Source organism: Chiloscyllium punctatum, chromosome 1 (genome assembly GCF_047496795.1).
Source record: "Chiloscyllium punctatum isolate Juve2018m chromosome 1, sChiPun1.3, whole genome shotgun sequence".
Classification (NCBI taxonomy): Eukaryota; Metazoa; Chordata; class Chondrichthyes; order Orectolobiformes; family Hemiscylliidae; genus Chiloscyllium; species Chiloscyllium punctatum.
In genome coordinates, this window is record NC_092739.1 from 79,137,759 (window position 1) to 79,158,671 (window position 20,913).

Genomic DNA, 20,913 nt, shown 5'->3' on the forward strand with positions numbered 1-20,913 from the left:
AGTGAATTGCAAAAGGTTAGTTTGCAGGTACAGCAAGTAATCAGGAAAGTGAATAGAATTATATAATTTATTATGAGGGCAATTGAATACAAAAGTAGGAAGGTTATGTTTTTAACTACACAGGGTGTAGAATGAGTACTGTGTGCTGTATTGGTCTCATTATGTAAAAGGGATGTAAATGTGTTGGAATAGTTCAGGAAAGATTTACTTGATGAGTACCTGACTGGGCAGATGAACTTAAAAGGAAGGATCGGACAGGATGGGCATATACCTGGGTTTAGAAGAGTAAGAAGTGACTAGGAGAAAATGAGGATTGCAGATGCTGGAAGGTCAGAGTTATAGAGTCCAAGAGATGTACAGCACCCTTCAGTCCAACTCATCCACGCCAACCAGATATCCCATTTGCCAGCAATTAGCCCATACCCTTTAAACCAATTCTATTCATATATCAATCTTGATGCCTTTTAAATGTTGTAAATGTTTTGGTAAGTGGTGGACCAGCTTCCACCACTTCGTCTGGCAGCTCACTCCATACACGCACCATCCTTTACATGAAAAGGTTTCCCCTTAGATCCCTTTTAAATCCCCTCCCCCCCCAAACCTGTGGCCTCTAATTGATATAATGTGACACTGGAAAAAGCACAACAGGTCAGGCAGCATCTGAGGAGCAAGAGTGTTGAGGTTTCAGGACTGGGGGGTGGGGGTGGGGGTGGGGGGCGCTGGGGAAAAGTGAGTAGGATGGCAATAGGTGGGTGAAAGTTGGAGGTGATGGTGATAGGTCATTGGGAAGTGTGGAGTGGATAGGTGGAAGGAAGATGGACAGTTAGGTCAGGTCAAGACGGTAGAATTGAGTTGGAGGATTGGATCTGGGATGGGAGGAGATTTGGAAATTGGTGAATTCAATATTGAGGCTGAGTGGTTGCAGGCTCCTGAGGCAGAAGATGAGATAATATGTTGTAATGTACAAGATTCTTGTTTCATAGGTTGGTTGTGGAAAGGATGTTTTCTCTTATGAGACATTCTTTAATTAGGGGTCACTTTAAAAAGTAAGGGGTAGGCCATTTAAGAAAGAGTTGAGGAGAATTTTTTTTCTCTCATACAGGTTTTAAATCTTTGGAACCCTTTTGCTCAAAAGGTGGAGGTGGATCTGTTCCTGATTAGTAAGAGGTTAAAACATTATCTAGGCTGATGGGAATGCAGAGCAATTGGATCAGCCATGGTCATACTGAATGGCAGAGTAGGGTCAAGAGGCTGAGTTACCTACTCCTTACCCGAATGCATATGACTGTACCCTCCTGCTCTGTGCTGCCAGCCTGCTTATCTAATATTCAGTTCTAGTCGCCAACTTCTTTCAGTTAAACGTTGGAAAGATCAAAGCCAAAGGTGAGAAGTGCCTGAATGACATGGGCTACAGTGAAAAATCTGATAGAATTGCTGGAGAAGTTCAGCAAGGCCTTTCTTGACATCAGGATCAACTTGTTGCATTTTTTAACTGAGATTCAGACATTGAGATGAGGTTCTTGCTAGGTAGTTGCAAGTTGCCTATTAAAGGGTTATTGCTTGTTATTTATTGCAAGTCTGACTACATTTATTTGCAGCTTTCTGTCCTAAAATGTGCCATGAGGGAACTAGGCATTGACAGTTCTTGACATAGAGGTCAGAGTGAGTAGCTACCAACTCCAGTTCGCCACTTTGTTCCAAAGGACCTGACAACATTCTGACAATAGTCCTGAATACTCGTGCTCCAGAAATTGCCATGATCCTAGCCAGGCTGCTCCAGTAAAGCTAAAACACTGACATCTACCCGACAATATAGAAACTTTCCCAGGGATGTTCTGTACACAAAAAACAAGACAAATCTAACCAAGCCAGTTATTGCCCCATCAGTATACTCTCAATCATCAGTAAAGTGATGGAAGGTATAATCAACAGTGTTATCAGGCAGCACCTGCTCAGTAATAACCTGCTCAGTGATGCCCAATTTGGGTTCTGTGCGGACTACTCAGCTCCTGACCTCAAACATGGAAAAAGAGAGCTGAATTTCAGAGATGAGGTGAGAGTGACAATATGTGACATCAAGGCCACATTTGACTGAGTGTGACAGTGAGGAGCAGAGGCCTAGCAAAATTGGAATCAATAGGAATCAGGAACAGCCCTCTGCTGATTAGAGTTATATCTGGCACAAATGACGATGGTTGTGATGTTTGGAGGTCAGTCATCTCAGCTCCAGGACACCTCTGCAAGAGTTTCCCGGGTTTGCATCAAGTTTTTAAAGCTATCAGAGGACGAGGGGTGTGAGCCCATTCCAGGATATCCCAGTAGTGGCAAGTTGATGTTTCGGGTATAGACCCATGTATGGATGGGCAAAATGTGTCAGCACAGGCTTGGAGGGTCAAAGGGCCTATCGCTGTGCAGTATTGTTCTTTGTTCTTTATACCAGGTATGATGAGCTAATTAGGGATTTGGTAAGTGAGAAAACTGTTAAGACCTCCTGGAAAGAAACCCTCCATGACCTAGTTGGCACCAGTTGAGTTACTGAGCCCAAATTATCTCCACTGCAAAGAACATCAATTTGCACCTTTGTTACATTACTCACATTTATTCTTAAATCTGTCCATTTGATACTGATATCTTCATGTCTTCTCCACCTCCAGACTCTAATATTCCAATGCTCTTCCAGCTCTCCTTGGATTCTCAATGAACCATCTGTAGTATGCTGCTTGTATTCTGTTCTGCAACATTCACCTATCATTTATGTCATCATTGATTACATTGACAGTCATTCTCCCAAAGCTTCACTGTTTCTTTATAGTTATAAAGTGAAAGTGGATATTATCACTGAAAAGATTAGTGATTTGGAGACAGCTCATCTCAGTTGATACAGTGAAGCATTGCTCCTCCTTGTATAGATGTCCAGTTGCAGATTTAAACTTGGGAAATAACAAATATCCATACTTTTGAGCTCTGCACTTCTCTTTTGCGTTTCTGTAGCACCAGATTTCAACAGAACCTCTGATTATGCCATTCTGACTGATCATAATGTTCTAAATAGACTATGTGAGATGTTTAGCTAATTAACAGCCTTTTCTCTGTGGGCTGCCGATTATAAAGTAGGAATCTGGCTCATTGCAGCAGGGGAAGATTAGACCTTGGCCTCCACTCAGCTGCTTACTGTGTCTCTGCTACCATTTCCCCTTATTCCACTTAACCTTTGTTCAGTGTTGTATCACGTGCAGTGATCTGACTTGAGAAATTCCTCAAGGCATCTGCTATCAGTAGAGTCATAAGATATGAAGTTCAAGATACACACTATTTTTAATTGTTACGCTACTTAAATGACAGACTTGGGCAGTCTCATTTTCTTGACTCAAATAATCATGGCATAAAGCTGTGCATAGTGAATCAATATAAATTCCTATATGTTATTGGTAGATTCTTAGGTGAGTTCTGAACTCCCTATGGCCCTTCAGTGTTTGACTATTTTTCCATTATTAATTTTCATTTGTAGATCTATATAGCTTTGAACACAGGTGGCTTCAGATAATTATATTCCTGAACTAGATGGAAAAATTCATCACAACGAAGCCTCATTCCATTACTTCTGTTGCACTCCTGATAAACAAAATTGTGAGTATTGGCCAGTTTTGTCAAAAACAAGAAACAAAAATGAGAATGATGGAATTGGGAGGGGCAGTGAAACGTTTGGAAGATGGATTTTGTATTTTATACACACTTGGGCAGAATAAGGAATGTGAAATCTAATATTGATAAATGGTAAATGCTGAGCAAACAGGGTTATGACAGGATTGTGGCAGAATTGCTTATGAAGACTGAAGCCTTCCTTGACATCAAAAGCAGCTGCATCCAACTTTTATGAAAAAAAATGAAAAGAAAGGAGAACTCAGGAGAGGTTATTAAAGTCTCCAGAACACAAAATAGGACAGAATGTTTGGAAAGGGTTAGGAATCTAAGTTCAAGCACATCAGATAGAGGAATGTCAATAAGAAGAGGGACAGTCAATACAAGACTGAAGGTGTTGTATTCTGAATGCATGCACCGTGTGAAATAAGGTAAATGAGCTTGTGGCGCAGATTGGAATTGGCAGGTATGATGTGGTGGGCATCATGGAGATGTGGCTGCAAGTGGATCAGGACTAGAAGCTAATGCCAAGGAAATACATCCTATTGAAAAGACAGGTAGGTAGGCAGAGGGGGTAGGGTTGCCTTATGATAAGAAATGAAATTAAATCAATAGTAAGAAATGATGTGGGGTCAGATGATGTAGAATCTGTGTGGCTAGAATTGAAGAATTGCAAAGGTAAAAAATCCATAATCCAAACATTAGTCAGGATGTGGGGCACAAGATGCACCAGGAGATAGAAAAGGTGTGTGATAAAGACAAGGTTATAGTGATCGTGGGGTATTTCAAATGCAGGTGGACTGGGAAAATCAGGTTGGTAGTGGATTGTAAGAAAAGGAATTTGTGGAATGTCTGCAAGATGACTTTTTGGAGCAACTTGTGGTTAAAGCCCTCTAGGGAATAGGCAGTTCTGGATTTAGTATTGTGCAGTGAAGCAAACTTGATAAGGGAACTTAAGGTGAAGGAACCCTTAGGAGGCAGTGATCATAATATGATTGAATTTATTCTGCAATTTGAGAAGGATAAGCTGAAATCAGATGTAATGGTATTTACAGTTGAATAAAGGCAACAACAGAAGCATGAGGGAGGAGCTGGGCAGAATTGACTGGGAGAGGAGCCTAGCAGGAAGGACCGTGGAACAGCAATGCCAGGAGTTTCCGGGAGTAATTCAGGAGACACAGCAAAAGAGAAAGCATATAATGCAGTGAAGGGCAGTGTGAAGCCAGAGGCTTGGGAAGCCCACAAAGACCAACAGAGGACAATCTAAAAAGGAAATAAGGAGGGAGAAGATTAAATATGAGGATAAGCAAGCCGGTAATGTGAAAGAAGATTGCAAGAGTTTCTTTAGATACATGAAAGGCAAAAGAGGACATTGAGCCATTGGAAAATGACGCTGGGGAAGTAGTAACCGGTAATAAAGAAATAGTGGAAGAACTGAACAAGTACTTTACACCAGTCTTCATGATGGAATACTTGCGTAACATCCCAAAAATTCAAGAGAGTCAGGGGCGAAGGTGGCCATCACCAAGGAGAGGGTGCTAGAAAAACTGAAATGGCTGAAGGTAGATAAATCACCTGGACCAGATGGACTACACCCCAGAGTTCTGAAGGAGATCACTGAGGAGATAATGGAGATGTTAGTGGTGGTCTTTCAGGAATCATTGGACTCAGGGACAGTCCCAAAGGGTTGGAAAATCAGTAATGCAACTCCCCCTCCCCTGTTTAAGAAGGAAATAAGGCAAATGACAGGAAACTATAGGCTGATTAGCCTGACATCAGTTGTTGGTAAGATTTTGAGTCCATTGTGAAGGATGAGATTTCTGAATACTTGGAAGTGCATAGTAAAATCAGGCAAAGTCAGCATGGTTTCATGAAGAGGAGGTCATGCCTGACATATTTGTTAGCAGTCTTTGAGCAGGTAACGAGACTAAAGAGAGCCAATGGATGTTATCTACTTGGAAGTCCAGAAGGCATTTGACAAGGTGCCTCACAGGACGCTGCTAGGTAAGATAACAACTCATGGTGTTAGAGGCAAGGTACTAGAATGGACAGAAGATTGGCTGTCTGGCAGAAAGCAGAGTGGAGATAAAAGGGTCCTTCTCAGGATGGAAGCTGGTGATAAGTGGCGTTCTGCAAGGGTCAGTGTTGGGACCACAACCTTTCACTTTATACATTAATGATCTAGATGAAGGAACTGAGAGCATTCTGGCTAAGTTTGCAAATGTTACAAAGATAACTTGAAAGTGTTCAGAAAAGATTTACAAGCATTTGCCAGGATGGAGTAATGAGCTATAGGAAGAGGTTGAATAGGCTGGGGCTGTTTTCCTTGGAGCATCGGAGGCTGAGGGGTAACCTTACAAAGGTTTGTAAAATCATGAGAGTCATGGATAGGATAAATAGACAAAGTATTTTCCTTGAGGTGGGGGAGTCTGGAACTGGAGGGCATAGGTTTAGGGTGAGAGAGGAAAGATATAAAAGAGATCTAAGGGGCAACTTTTTCACACAAAATGTGATGGTGTGTATGGAATAAGCTGCCAGTGGAAGTGGTGGAGGCTAGTACAATTGCAACATTTAAAGGTCATCTGGATGGGTATATGAATAGAAGGGGTTTGGAGGGATATGGGCTGGGTGCTGGCACGTGGGACTAGACTGGGTTGGGATATCTGGTCGGCATGGACGAGTTGGACCGAAAGGTCTTTTTCTGTGCTGAACATCTCTGTGACTCTATGAACGCTAAGTGAAGGGACAGGTAGTATTGAGGAGTTGGATAGGCTGCAGAAGGATTTAGACAGGTTAGCAGAATGGACAAAGAAGTGGCAGATGGAGTACAACATGGGAAAGAGTGAGGTCACGCATTTGGAGGAAGAAAAGGGACATGGACCATTTTCTAAATGGGAAGAGAATTCAGAAGCCTGAAATGCAAAGGGACTCAGAAATCCTAGTCCAGGTTCTCTGAAGGATAACATGCAGGTGGAGTCAGTAGTTAGGAAGGCAACTGCAATGTTGGCATTTATTTCAAGAGGACTAGAATATAAAAGCAGAGGTGTACTTCTGAGGCTTTATAAAGCTCTGGTCAGACCACATTTAGAGTACTGTGTGCAACTTTGGGCCCCATACCTCAGGAAGGATGTACTGAGCCTGGAGCAGGTCCAGAGGACATTCATGAGAATGATCCCAGGAATGAAAGGCTTAACAAATGAGGGACGTTTGAAGCTTCTGGGTCTATATCCTGTGCAGTTTAGAAGGATGAGGGGGGATCTAATTGAAAGTTACAGAATACTGAAAAGCCTGGATAGAGTGGATGTTGGGAAGATGTTTCCATTGGCAGGAGAGACTAGGACCTTGAGGGCACAGCCTTAGAGATAAGGGAAGACCTTTTAGAACATAGATGAGGAGATACTTCTTCAGCCAGAGAGTGGTGAATCTATGTAATTCATTACCACAGAAGGCTGTAGAGGCCAAGTCATTGAGTATATTTAAGACAAAGATAGATAGGTTCTTGATTGTTAAGGAGTTCAAAGTTTACAGGGATAAGGCAGAAGAATGGGGTTGAGAAACTTATCGGCTATGATAGAATGGCAGAGCAGACTCGATGGGCAGCGTGGCCTAATTTCTGCTCCTATGTCTTATGGTCCTCTGGTCTTTATGTATTTGTCGAGGGATGAGTCAATTTTCTTGCTGAGCAGCAGTTAGTTGCCAATTTAAGGAAAATAAGGCTTTTCAAAAGCCTTATGAGTGGCACAATGTGCCTAATTAATATTCAGCTTTCTTGTTTACCAAATGTGCTCAACAAGCTAGATAGACATTGAGAATTCTTGACATGGAAGTCAGAGTGAATACCTGATCAATTCAGCTCACCACTGGTTGTGAAGAGCTTCCATGTTGCTCAGTACCAAATTGACCGCAAAACACCCTTCATTTTCTAAGCCCTCGTACAGGTTCTATTGACAGTTAGGAAGACAAAAACAATGCATTCATTTGATGAGAACTAGAATACAAGAGCAGAGATTGGGAGGGGGTGGGATCCTCAATGGCAGGGAGGCAAGTGCGAGGCTCAGAGGAGATACAGTAATCAGAAATAGTAAGTTGAAGAGACAGGTCAGGCTAAAACACAACAGGGGAAAAGGAATGCCTGTTGGATTAAATTGCATTTATTTCAATGTAAGAAGGCTGACAGGTAAGGTCAATGAACTCCATGCATGGATATGTACGTGGGACTGGGATAATATAACCATTACAAAAACATGGCTAAGGGAGGGACGGGGGGAAAGTGCCATATTCCTGATGAAGGGCTTATGCCCAAAACGTTGACTGTCTTGCTCCTTGGATGCTGCCTGACCTGCTGTGCTTTTCCTGCACCACACTTCTCGACGCTAAGGGAAGGTCAGGACTGGCAGCTTAATGTGCCAGGTTACAGGTACTTTAGGTGGGACAGAGGTGCTGGAAGGAAGGGAGGGAGAGTTGCATTTTTGATTAAGGTGAGTATCACAGCAATAATCAGAGATGAAATAACTGGAAAATCATCCAGTAAGGCTTAGCAAGTTTGAGAAGATTTGTAGCTCAGGTTGAGGTTTTGGATGTATCTACATTCTACAAACCTACATTCAAAATCCCTTGAGGCTTTGTGGGTGGTGATGTTATTGGGTTGTACTATAGGCCCCCAAACAGTCAACGGGAATTAGAGGAACAAATATGCAGGGAGATGAGGAGACTTGCAGGAGCAATAGGGTTGTCATAGTAGGGGATTTTAATTTTCCTAACATAGACTGGAACTGCCAGAGCATTAAGGGTTTGGATGGGGTGGAATTTTTTAAGTGTGTTCAGGAAAGTTTCCTCAAGCAGTATACTCAGGAAGGGGCAAAACTCAACCTAGTCTTGGGAAATAGGGCAGGACAGGTGACGAAAGTGACAGTGGGGGAGCACTTTGGGACCAGTAACCATAGTTTTATTAATCTTAAAATGGTTATGGAGAGGGACAGAACTAGCCTGCAGGTTCAAGTTCTAAATGGGGCAAGGTGAATTTTGATGGAATTAGACAGGAGTTTGCAAGGGTTGATCAGTGTAATTTGCAGGCAAAAGGACCTCCACTAAGTGGGGGGCCTTTAAAAGTGAGATAGTTAGAGTTCCTGTGAGGGTGAAAGACAAGATTGACAGGAATAAGGAATCCTGTATGACAAGAGATATTGAGGCTTTGACCAGAAAAAAAAAGAGTATGTCAGGCAGCTGGGTTCAAGGGAATCCCTGGAGATATACAGGGAATACAGGAGTTTACTGAAGAAGGAAATCAGGACAGTAAAAAGGGACCATGAAATAGCCTTGGCTGAGAAGATTAGGGTGAATCCGAAGAGGTGTTCTAAGTATATTAAAAGAAAAAGAATAACCAGACAATAGGACCTCTTAAGGACCATAGTGGACATATATGTGTAGAACCTCAGGAGACGGGCGAGATCCTTAATGAATATTTCTCCTCTGTGTTTATTGTAGAGAAGACGTGAAGACTTGGGAACATCAGTGGTCATATCTTGGGGACAGTCCATATAACAGTAAAGGAGGTGTTGGATGCATTAGAATGTATGAAGGTGGATAAATCTCCTGTTCCTGACCAGGTATATTTAATAACACTGCTAGAGGCTAGAGAAGAAATTTCGGGGGCCTTGGATGATATTTTTGCATCACCATTAGCCATAGGTGAGGGCACAGAAGACTGGAGGGTAGCGAATGTGCCATCGTTATTCAAGAAGGGCTGCAAAGAAAAGGCTGGGAATAATAGACCAGTAAGCCTAACATCTGTGGTGGGTAAGTTACTTGAGAAGATTCTGAGGATAAGATATACATGCATTTGGAAAGACTGGGTTTGATTAGGAGTAGTCAACATGGCTTTGTGTGTGGGAGATCATGTTTCACAAATTTGTTCGAGTTCTTCGATAAAGTGACCAGGAAGGTTGATGAGGGCAGTGCGATGGATGAAGTCTATATGGATTTCAGTAAGGCCTTTGATAAGGTTCCACATGGTAGGCTGCTTCTAGATCATGTGGAATCCAGAGGGTAATAGTGGAAGAGTGCTTGTCAGATTGGAGGCCTGTGACTGGTGGAGTGCCTCAGGGGTCACTGCTGGGACCATTGCTATTTGTTAACCATATCAATGATTTGGATGAGAATGTACAATGCATGATTAGTAAGTTTGCTGATGTCACTAAAATAGGTGGTATCATAGACATTGAAGAAGATTATCAGAAATTGCAGCAGAACCTTGATCAGCTGGGGAATTGGGCCAAGAAATAGCAAATGGAGTTTAATATAGATGAGTGGGAGATCTTGCATTTTGGAAAGTCAAATCAAGGTAGGAGTTTCATGGTGAATGGTGGGCCTTAAGACGTATACTGAAACAGAGAGACCTTGGAGTTCAGGTGCATGGTTCTCTGACAGTGGAGTCACAGGTAGACAGGGCAGTGAAAAAAGCTTTTGGAACACTGGCCATCATGAGTCAGGGCATTGAGTATTGAAGTTGGGAAGTTATGTTGCAGTTGTACAGAACATTGGTGAGGACACACTTAGAACATAGAACATGGAACATTACAGCGCAGTACAGGCCCTTCGGCCCTTGATGTCACACCAACCTGTGAAACCAATCTGAAGCCCATCCAACCTACACTATTCCATTATCATCCATATGTTTATCCAATTACCATTTAAATGCCAATAAAGTTGACGAGTATACTACTGTTGCAGGCAGGGCATTCCATGCCCTTATTACTCTCTGAGTAAACAAACTACCTCTGACATCTGTCCTATATCTATCACCCCTCAATTTAAAACTATGTCCCCTCATGCTAGCCATCACCATCTGAGGAAAAGGGGTCTCACTGTCCACCCTATCTAATCCTTTGATAATCTTGTATGTCTCTTTTCAGTCACCTCTCAAACTTCTTCTATCTAATGAAATCAGCCTCAAGTACCTCAGCCTTTCCTCGTAACACCTTCCCTCCATTCCAGGCAACATCCTGGTAAATCTCCTCTGCACCCTTTCCAATGCTTCCAAATCCTTCCTATAATGCGGCGACCAGAACTGTACACAATACTCCAAGTGCGGCCACACCAAAGTTTTGTACAGCTGCAGCATGACCTGATGGCTCCAAAACTCAATCCCTCTACCAATAATAGCTAACACACCAAATCTTAACAACCCTATCAATCTGGGTGATCCTCTCCACTTTAAGCTGGTTCATGGGTGGCAACTTTCAGGGATCTATGTACATGGACACTGAGATCTCTCTGCTTATCCACACTACCAAGAATCTTACCATTAGTCCAGTACTCCAGTTACTCCTTCCAAGGTGAATCACCTCACACTTTTTTGCATTAAACTCCATTTGCCACCACCTAGCCCAGCTCTGCAGCTTAACTATGTTCCTCTGCAACCTATAATATCCTTTGGCACTGTGCACAATTCCACCGACTTTAGTGTCATCCGCAAATTTACTCACCCATCTTTCTATGCCCTCATCCAGGTCACTTACAAAAATGACAAACACCAGTGGTCCTAAAACAGATCCTTGCGGTACACAAGTAACAACTGTAGGATGAACATTTCCCATCAACCACCACCTTCTGTCTTCTTTCAGCTAGCCAATTTCTGATCTGAACCACGAACTTACCCTCAATTCCATACCTCCATATTTTCTGCAATAACCCATCATGGGGAACTTTATCAAACACTTTACTGAAATCCATATAGACCACGACAACCATTTTACCCTCATCCACCTGTTTGGTCACCTTTTCAAAAAACTCATTGAGGTTTGTGAGGCATGATCTACCCTTCACAAATCCATGTTGACTATCCCTAAGCAAATTATTCCTTTCTAGATGATTATAAATCCAGTCTCTTATAATCCTTTCCAACATTTTACCCACAATCAAAGTAAGGCTCACTAATCTATAATTACCTGGGTTGTCTTGACTCCCCCTCTTAAACAACATTTGCTAACCTCCAGTCTTCTGGCACTATTCCTGTAGATAATGACGACATAAAGATCAAAGCCGAAGGTTCTGCAATCTCCTCCCTAGTTTCCCAGAGAATCCTAGGATAAATCCCATCCAACCCTGGGGACTTATCTATTTTCACACTTTCCAGAATTGCTAACACCACCTCCTTATGAACCTCAATCCTGTCTAGTCTAATAGCCTGTATCTCAGTATTTTCCTCAACATTATCATTTCCAGTGTGAATACTGATGAAAAATATTCATTTAGCGCCTCTCCTATCTCCTCTGACTCCACGTACAACATCTCACTACTGTCCTTGACTGGCCCTAATCTTACTCTAGTCATTCTTTTATTCTGGATGTACCTATAGAAAGCTTTAGAGTTTTCCTTGATCCCTCCTGCCAGACTTCATATGTCCCCTCCTGGCTTTTCTTAGCTCTCTCTTTAGGTCCTTCCTGGCTAACTTGTAACTCTCAAGCACTCTAACTGAGCTTTCATATCTCATCTTTACATAAGCCTTCTTCTTCTCTTGACAAGAGATTCAACTTCTTTAGTAAACCACGGCTCCCTCGCTCAACCATTTCTTCCTTGCCTGACTGGTACATGGTTATCAAGGACACACAGTAGCTGTTTCTTGAGCAAGCTCCACATTTCAATTATGCCCATCCCCTGCAGTTTCCTTTCCCATTCCATGCATCCTAAGTACACTTGGACTATTGTGTTTAGTTTTGGTCACCTTGCTATAGGAACGATGTTATTAAACTGGAACGAGTGCGGAAGAAATTTACAAGGATGTTGCCAGGACTCAATGGTCTGAGTTATTGGGAGAGATTGGACGAGTTAGGACTTTTTTTTAGAGCACAGGAGACTGAGAGGGGATCTTTTAGAAGTGTATAAGATCATGAGAGGCATGATAGGGTGAATGCACTCAGTCTTTTTCCCAGGGTTGGGAAATCGCGGAACAGAGGGCATCAGCTTAAGGTTAGAGGGATAAGAGTAAAAGGAAACCTGAGGGGCAACCTTTTTTACACGGACATTGAGCTGCCAGTGGAACTGGTTGAGGCAGGTACATTAACAACATTTAAAAGGCACTTGGACAAATACATGGATAGGAAATGATTAGGATGATATGGTTGAAATGCAAGGAAATAGTGTTAGCATAGGTGGACATTTGGTTGGCATGGACCAATTTGGGCCAACTGGCATGTCTCCATGCTGTAGGACTATGTGGTTCTATGACGCTATTATCGGAAACAGTTTAGATTACAGAAAAGGGAGACAGAGAGACTCATGAAGAGGGAGATAGCACAATATGAGGTTATGCGTACAGGGGATATTCATCCCGATAGGAGAAGCTTCTATAGATTTGTGAAGAGAAAAAGATTAGTAAAGACAAATACAGATCTCCTACAGTTAGAAACAGGGAAATTTATAATGGGGAACAAAGAGATGGTAGACCAATTAAATGCATACTTTAGTTCTGCCTTCACAAAGGAAGACACAACTACTAAAAATATGGGAGAACTCACTGTCTAATGGGAAGGAGGAATTGAAAGAAATTAGTAATAGTAAGGAGGTGAAATCGGGAAACTAATGGAATTAAGGGCAGATAAATCCCCAAGATCTGCTAACCTTTATCTCAGACTACTTAAGGAATGACCCTAGAAACACAAATTGCGCTAGTAATCATCTTCCAAAATTCTATAGATGCTGGAACAGTTCTAGTGGTTTGGAGGGTAGATAATGTAACCCCTCTATTTGAGAAGGGAGGCAGACAGCAAACAGCTAACAGACCAGGTAACTTAACATTGGTAGTGGGAAGCATAGTAAAGTTAATTATGATAATAATAGCAGAGCTCTTGGAAGCTAGTGACAGGATTGAACACAGTCAACATGAATTTACAAAGGGAAAGTTGTACTTGCCAAATCTTGAGGATGTGACTAGTAGAGTGGATAAAGGGGTGCTAGTAGATATGGATTACAGAGGAACCTCGATTATCCGAATATCAATTATCCGAATGTCTGATTATTGGAAGGAGATCTTGAGGTCCCAATAGAAACATTACATCAAAGACGTGTTTCCAACAGTGGTTGCATCTTTTGTTTACAGTGATTAAACAGGCACCGCCTCCAAATGACTGACCTCCTGCCCTCTCTTTCTCCCTGGAGTTCTACAGAGGGTGTGCCATAAACCCCCCTTCCCCAAATAATCTCTCCAACATTGTCCTGTACAGGGCAGAGGTGGAACCTGTCAAAACGTTGCAGTAAAAAGTGTGTGTGTGTGTGTGTGTGTGTGTTACACAAAAGGCAGCATCAGCATCAGTCTTGTTGGTGTCCATTCTGGCTGCCCTACACTCATGCAGACCCTCTCTCATATGCGCACACACATATACCCTCCGCACTCACACCCTCACATGCACCCTCTCACAGGTTTATGCCCCATCACACACACACGTACTTGAACAAGTTTACACACACATACACACCCTCTTTCACATTCACTCACACCCACATACACACACCCACTCTGTCTCTCCTGCACGCGCACACATATAAATTTAAGGGGTGGATCTGTAGTTGCAGAATTACATTTTTTTTGCTCAAAAACTGCATAAATCCATGTAGAATCCTGAAAGTCCCACTTTAGGAATAAAACTGACTAAACATTGGGACAGACTTTAAGTTCACACCTTTCACACATTGTCTGAGCTAAGATAACACCTATTGTTAGGTAAAATGAAGCCAACTTGAGAATGCAATTTAGGCGTTTTTGAATTTACATATTAAAGAACCTAAACCAGCATATTCCATTCTAAAAGATGCAAGACTTAATCTACGTTTGTTTAGTATATCATTACAACTCTGTGACACTGTAACCCATTTGCTAGAAGTTCTGTGTCTTCTGGCCCTGCTCCACAATCACCTGATGAAGAAAGAGGTAGCACCTTGAAAGCTAGTGCCTCCAAATTTGGACTATAGTCCTGTTGGACTATAACCTGGCATTGTAGGATTTTGAACTTTGTCCACACCAGATGAAAACTCACTTGTTTTCCAATAGAATTCGACCTATTATTGCTATTCAAAATAAAATTCGGTGAGAGAAGCAGCTTTGATGGACATAGTGGCACAGTGGTTAGTGCTGCTGCGTTTGCACATTCTCCCCATGTCAGTGTGGGTTTCCTCTGTATCCTTTGGTTTCCTCCCACGGCACAAAGACGTGCAGGTTAGGTAGATTGGCCGTGCTGAAAATTGCCCTGTAGTGTCCAGAGGTGCGTTAGCCATGGTAAAATCCTATGTGGGGTTATGGTAAAGTTGGTGGGGGAGTGGGGGAGGTGGGGAAGAAGGGGAGCGATGGCGAGTGGGATGGTGACGGTGGTGGGGGTCTGGTAAGATGCTCTTTAGGGGATCAGAACTGACTCAATGGGCTGAACAGCCTCTTTCTGCACTGTAGGAATTCTGTGAAATAGCCTTTTACCTCATGTCCTGTACTCGTCCTCCGGAATTCCAAATATCTAGTGTGCAAGAGCTTTCATTCTGCCTTGTACAGAACTTCACATCCAATTTTAATACAGATGCTGCCAATGTTAGAAATCATATGCATTTCTAAATCACTTTTTGTAGAAATCTGATCTAGGAATAAGAGTTAAAAGTTTAGTCCTTGCAGAGAAAAAAAGAGCAAAAAGAAACTTAGAACTGAACATAATGGTCAAGCTGGACTTCCATTGTGTACTAGAAAAATCATAACAATATGTGTCACTCTAAAATTTTACTAGTTTCTTGCTTTGCGGAACCCAATCTAAAATGTTTACATTTACTTATTTTGATCACATATCAATAGAATAGAGTTGTGATTAATCATATTTATGTGTTTTAAGATACTTTTTAAATTTTATAATATACCTTTTAGCTTTAGGAATGAAAGTTTATCTGTAGAAAATGTGAATGCAATGGAGATAAGCTGTCTGTTATTGCACTAAAGGGTGGAACCTTGTGGTGTTTTCTGAAGAGCCAGTAGGAGATTGCCACCACCTCTTCCAGGCAGTGTAATGGCCAACCCTGGAATCCTGTTACCTGGAATCAAGGCTGACTTTCCACCCAGCAAGAATTACAAGCCAATCTCACTGTTGACTCAGTGTCACTGAGCAGGCAATGACTGGTGCCAGATGGACACTCTCCTGGAGTTCCAGAATAACAGTGAACCCAGCTTCCAGGCAAGTAATGTTGGAAAGGTCGGATTTCATGGAGAGAGGCGAGAGGGGAGTGAATGAGGAGGTGGTGATCAGAACCAAAGCTGTAGATGGTTCTGATGGGTGTAGGAGGCACCCACACCCTCAAGCTGTATGGTGCAGGCCCACTGCAGCTGGATTAAAATTGAAAAGTAGGCCATTCGACTCCTCGAACCTATTCTCCGTATAATGTAATCACAGCTGACCATTAATCCCAGTAGAGTCTTTAATTGGTTTACATCAGGACAGGCAAATCAGCTATGAGCCATCCTGCCCAGAACTTAAATCCACTGAAGGTGGGAAGGCAGCAGAGTTCAGGTACTACACCACAATACCTAATGAAATACCTTTCCTGCCTCCAAGCTTGAGAATGGCAGCAACAGAAGATTTGACTTAAATAAAAGCAGAATAGATAGAGTTGTAAAATGCTAGGCAGTAAAATTAAGCAATGTTTAATTAAACAATTAAACCTTCCTCCTTTCTAAAGAAGTACAAAACTGAACGTAAAATTGGAAATCAAAAAAATATGGGCAAATTGAAACTGATTTTTGAAGGAATGCAGAGTCATCCAAGTTCAGGAGAGGTTGATGTTTGGACCTGGTGTGATGTGCAGCTCACAAAGAGCTAGCTGAAGTAAATGATGGTTAGCGAGGCTTGTGTAAGCAGAAGTGAAAGCTTACTGACTCATTGGTAGGTGGGTGAGGCTTAACGTCTATTTGAATTTTGTGAGGGAATTGAGGCTGGAAGATTGCCAAACTAGAAGTGTAGAAGGATCTACTGTGGGTCTCAGAGTCTTATGACAAAGAAAGCTAGTGGCAAGTTTGCTTGGAAGTGTTGAATAGGAAACCTGAACATGGAACTGAGGCATCCACAATCAAGTGGTAATGAAAACCTTGTCTCTGAGAATAGCTGGAGCTAACAAGAATTAACATTAGTTTCTAGAAGACTGTGAAAAAAATATATACATACTGTTCCTTGTAGAAGCAAATAACTTGAAGATATTGTAACATATAAAAGAATTACTGGGGAAGTAAGAGGTAACCTAAGGGCCTAGTAAATGTGGGTATAAGCTACAGTGTAAACTCAGTCATGTTTGTTTTTTATGTTTATAATTTTTTCCAAAAATGTTGTATTTGTGGCATTGTTCTAATGGTTAAAGTTCCTAACTGGATGGCAGCAACAGCCTATCATTTACTTACCTATGATCTTATTTTAGATTAGATTAGATTACTTACAGTGTGGAAACAGGCCCTTCGGCCCAACAAGTACATACCGCCCCGCCGAAGCGCAACCCACCCATACATCTACCCCTGACCTGCACATCTTTGGACTGTGGGAGGAAACCCGCTCAGACACGGGGAGAATATGCAATTCCCTGAGGCGGGAATTGAACCCGGGTCTCTGGCGCTGTGAGGCAGCAGTGCTAACCACTGTGCCACCGTGCCACCCACTGATGGATTGCCCTCGGACCTTGTGTTTATGGCTGAAGCAGTAAACGAATTAAAGTACAAAATATATAATTAGATCATTTTTATTAATTATATTTTGAGACTTTGATTTGTTGTGTAAAATTGTGTGGCAAATTCATTTCCTCTGAGTAACATGTGATAGGTTCTAAATCTATTCTTTGTATGCAGAGTGAAAATCATTTCCTGTTTGTTCATCAGGATTTAAATGTAATTTTGAAAAGCTGACATGCACTGACATTAAAGAGTAATTGACTCATATAGTTGTGCAGCACAGAAACAAACTCTTTGGTCCAACTTGTCTGTGCTGACCAATTGGTCTAAACTAATCTAGTCCCATTTGCCAGCATTTGGCCCATACCTTTCCCTCTCATCTTAAACATATGCCCTCCAGTTTTAGACTCCCCCATCCTAGGAGAAAGACTTTGGCTATTCACCCTATTCATGTCCCTCATGATTTTGTAAACCTCGAGAAGGTATACCTCAACCTCTGCATTCCAGGGAAAATAGCCCTTGTATATTCAGTCTTTTCCTATAGCTCAAACCCTCCAACCCTGGCAATATTGTTATAAATCATTTCTGCAATTTTGGCATGTTTAATAACATCTTTCCTATAGCAAGGAGACCAGAATTAAACACAGTATTCCAAAAGTGGCCTAATTAATATCTTTGTATGGCCACAGCGTAACATCCCCACTCCTGTACTCAGTGCACTGACCAATAAAGGCAAGTGTACCAAACATCATCTTTACCACTCTGTCTAACCGTGACTTCAAGGAACTATGAACCTGCATCCCAAGGTGTCTTTGTTCGGCAACGCTCCCCAGGATCCTATCTTTAAGTGTATAAGTCCCACCCTGGTTTGCCTTACCGAAATACAACACCTCACATTTATCTAAACTAAACTCCATCTGCCACTCCTCGCCTCAACAGTCCATCTGATGAAGGTTCTGTTGTACTCTGAGATAATTGTGTTCACTGTTCACTACATCTAGGTAGTAAGTAGCACTAGCTGGTGTGATGTTGATCATACAGGCAAAGACAATTGCAGCTTTCAGTCTCCTAAGTTGTGCGCTGAGTCAGATGTTTTCTGCTGGGACAGCAATGAGACTCCTATAATACAATGGAAATGATCATTTTCTGATTATGTCCAGTTGATTCCTGCCATATGCGGCATAGGAGAATCTTGGGTTTAGCTTTTGTAGTTTTCTTGGCAAAATAATTCTCCAACACTGAGGCATGGCTGTTTGAGTGAAATTTTTTTTAAAAGTTTTAATTCACTAACAGGAAATGAGCATCACCAGCCAGGCCAACATTTATTAAGAGACTGTGAGGTCTGCAGATGCTGGGGATCAGAGTTGAGAGTGTGTTGCTAGAAAAGCACAGCAGGTCAGACAGCATCCAAGAAGCAGGAAAACCGATGTTTCGGACCGGAGCCCTTCATCAGGAATGGGCTGACTGAAATCTTTGTAGAGAGAGGAGGAGAACTTCTTCAAGGTAGGCATCCTTGGAAGGGGCTTCACAGTAAGATTGAAATCAACGAGGAGACAGTGAGGTCTGCAGATGCTGAAGATCAGAGTTGACAGTGTGTTGCTGGAAAAGCACAGCAGGTGCTTTTCCAGCATCCGAGGAGCAGGAAAATTGATGTTTCAGGCCAGAGCCCTTCATCAGAAGGCCAGCATTTATTGCCTGTCCCTAATTGCCCAAGGAACAGTTAAGAATCAGCCACATTGCTATGCGTCTAGAGTCACAAGTAGGCCAGACCAGATAAGGATGATAGTGATGGGGGTTTTCCCAACCATTGACAGTGTTTACATGGGTCACCAGTAGACTCTTAACTCCAGATGTTTACCTTATTGAATTCAAATTGCACCATCTGGGAGGAAACCAGAGCACCCAGAGAAAACCCACGCAGACAGTTCCCCAAGGTTGGAATCGAATTCGGGTCCATGGCGCTGTGAGGTAGCAGTGCTAACCACTGAGGCACTGTGCCGCAGCATGGACAAATACTATTAATCACCTTAATCCACCTGGCCCCCATATCTCTTTGACCCATTTTCTTTTATCCACCTATCTGATTGAATTCTGAATGTTGATCTGGCTTCTGTTTCAACTTCTCATAATGGAAGTGAATTTCACAGCTTTTCAGCTTTTTTTTAAGTTTCCCCTGCACCCTGATCTCTATATGTTACATTTCATTTTATGTCTGTGTGTGCTGACATTGTTGATCCCTTGCTTCTACCTATCCTTCCATAATTTTATGCAATTCCATCCAATTGTTCTGTATTCTCTGTTGCTCCAAGTGATGATATCAAATTATGCTAAATTATAACATATATTATATATATGTAATTATATATTATATTCATATTGACTTCAGATTCTAAAATTCTTGCAAAATGCACCAATACAGTGTATATTACAAACTGATGCGTGTAGAATAATCTATGAGAACCAAGAATAGGGCTTTTTTCTCCTGTGGTCCCTTAAAGTAGGATTCAAACCTGGGACCCCAGAACACCACCTGGGTCATTAGATGACGAATCTAGCACTAATACCACTAGGCTAGGGCCTTCCTGACATATTCAAAGGTAGCCAGAAGTTTTCTGTAATTAGGAGGGGTTGGAGTGAGAAGGATCAAAATGCATTCAAAAGTAGATTTAGAAAACATTAGCATCAGAAATAACTAGAAAGAAAAGAATCTGAATGTAAGCAATTTTCCAGTTAAAATTCACATCTGTCTTCAGTCAAGCCTACAATTTTGCATAAAAGCAAATTACTGCGGATGCTGGAATCTGAAACCAAAAGAGAAAATGCTGGAAAATCTCAGCAGGTCTGGCAGCATCTGTAATGAGAGAAAAGAGCTGAAGTTTCGCGTCTAACTGACCCTTTGTCAAAGCTAAAAAATGGGAGAAATAGGGAGGTATTTATACTAGGCTGAGAGAAGGTGAGTATGGCTCCAGAAGCAAAGGGAGCAATAAAGAGGTGATAATGATGGTGCATAGAGAGATTAGGAGCATTCGTTGCTCCCAATGTGGTCTTCTCTATATCGGAGAGACAAAACGCTGACTGGGTGATTGCTTTGCTGAGCACCTTTGGTCTGTACGCAATCAGGTCCCGGACCTTCCCGTGGCTTGCCACCTCAACACACAATCATGCCCACATGTCTGTCCTTGGCCTGCTGCAATGTTCCAGTGAAGCTCAATGCAAACTGGAGGAACAGCATCTCATCTTCTGACTAGGCACTTTACAGCCTGCCGGTCTCAACATTGAATTCAACAACTTCAGATGATTATCCCATCTTGACCCCTCTGTTTTCATTCTGCTCCATAATTTTTTTTTCACTGTTCTGTACCTCTTATTTCTTGATTGTCTCTCTTTCTCTCACTCCCCACTCTTTCACCACCCTTTTTCTCTCCTCTTCCCCCTTTGCTACCCTTCTCCCCTGTTTTCCATTTTGCCTCTGCTTCACCCATCCCCCCCGTCCCCTTCATGTTTTGTCACATAGCACTGGCTTCAGTCTTGGTCATTCACAGCTCCTAGTCTCCGTATAATCTCTCTCTGCACTGTCATTATCACCTCTTTATTGCTACCTT

At 42.1% G+C, this 20,913-nt stretch overlaps 1 protein-coding gene across 10 annotated transcripts in view; it reads left to right on the forward strand.

The window, feature by feature from the left end:
* The window catches only part of cracd (capping protein inhibiting regulator of actin dynamics), a 232,375-nt gene that overhangs the window by 29,587 nt on the left and 181,875 nt on the right, over positions 1-20,913 (forward strand). Inside the window, exon 1 of one of the 10 annotated variants that reach the window (XM_072569679.1) lies at positions 3,599-3,627. The exons of the other annotated variants lie outside the window; for them this stretch is intronic. The gene's annotated coding sequence lies outside the window, so the exon portion shown is untranslated. Of the gene's footprint in view, positions 1-3,598; positions 3,628-20,913 lie in introns of those variants that run through there. 10 annotated transcript variants of the gene reach the window in all.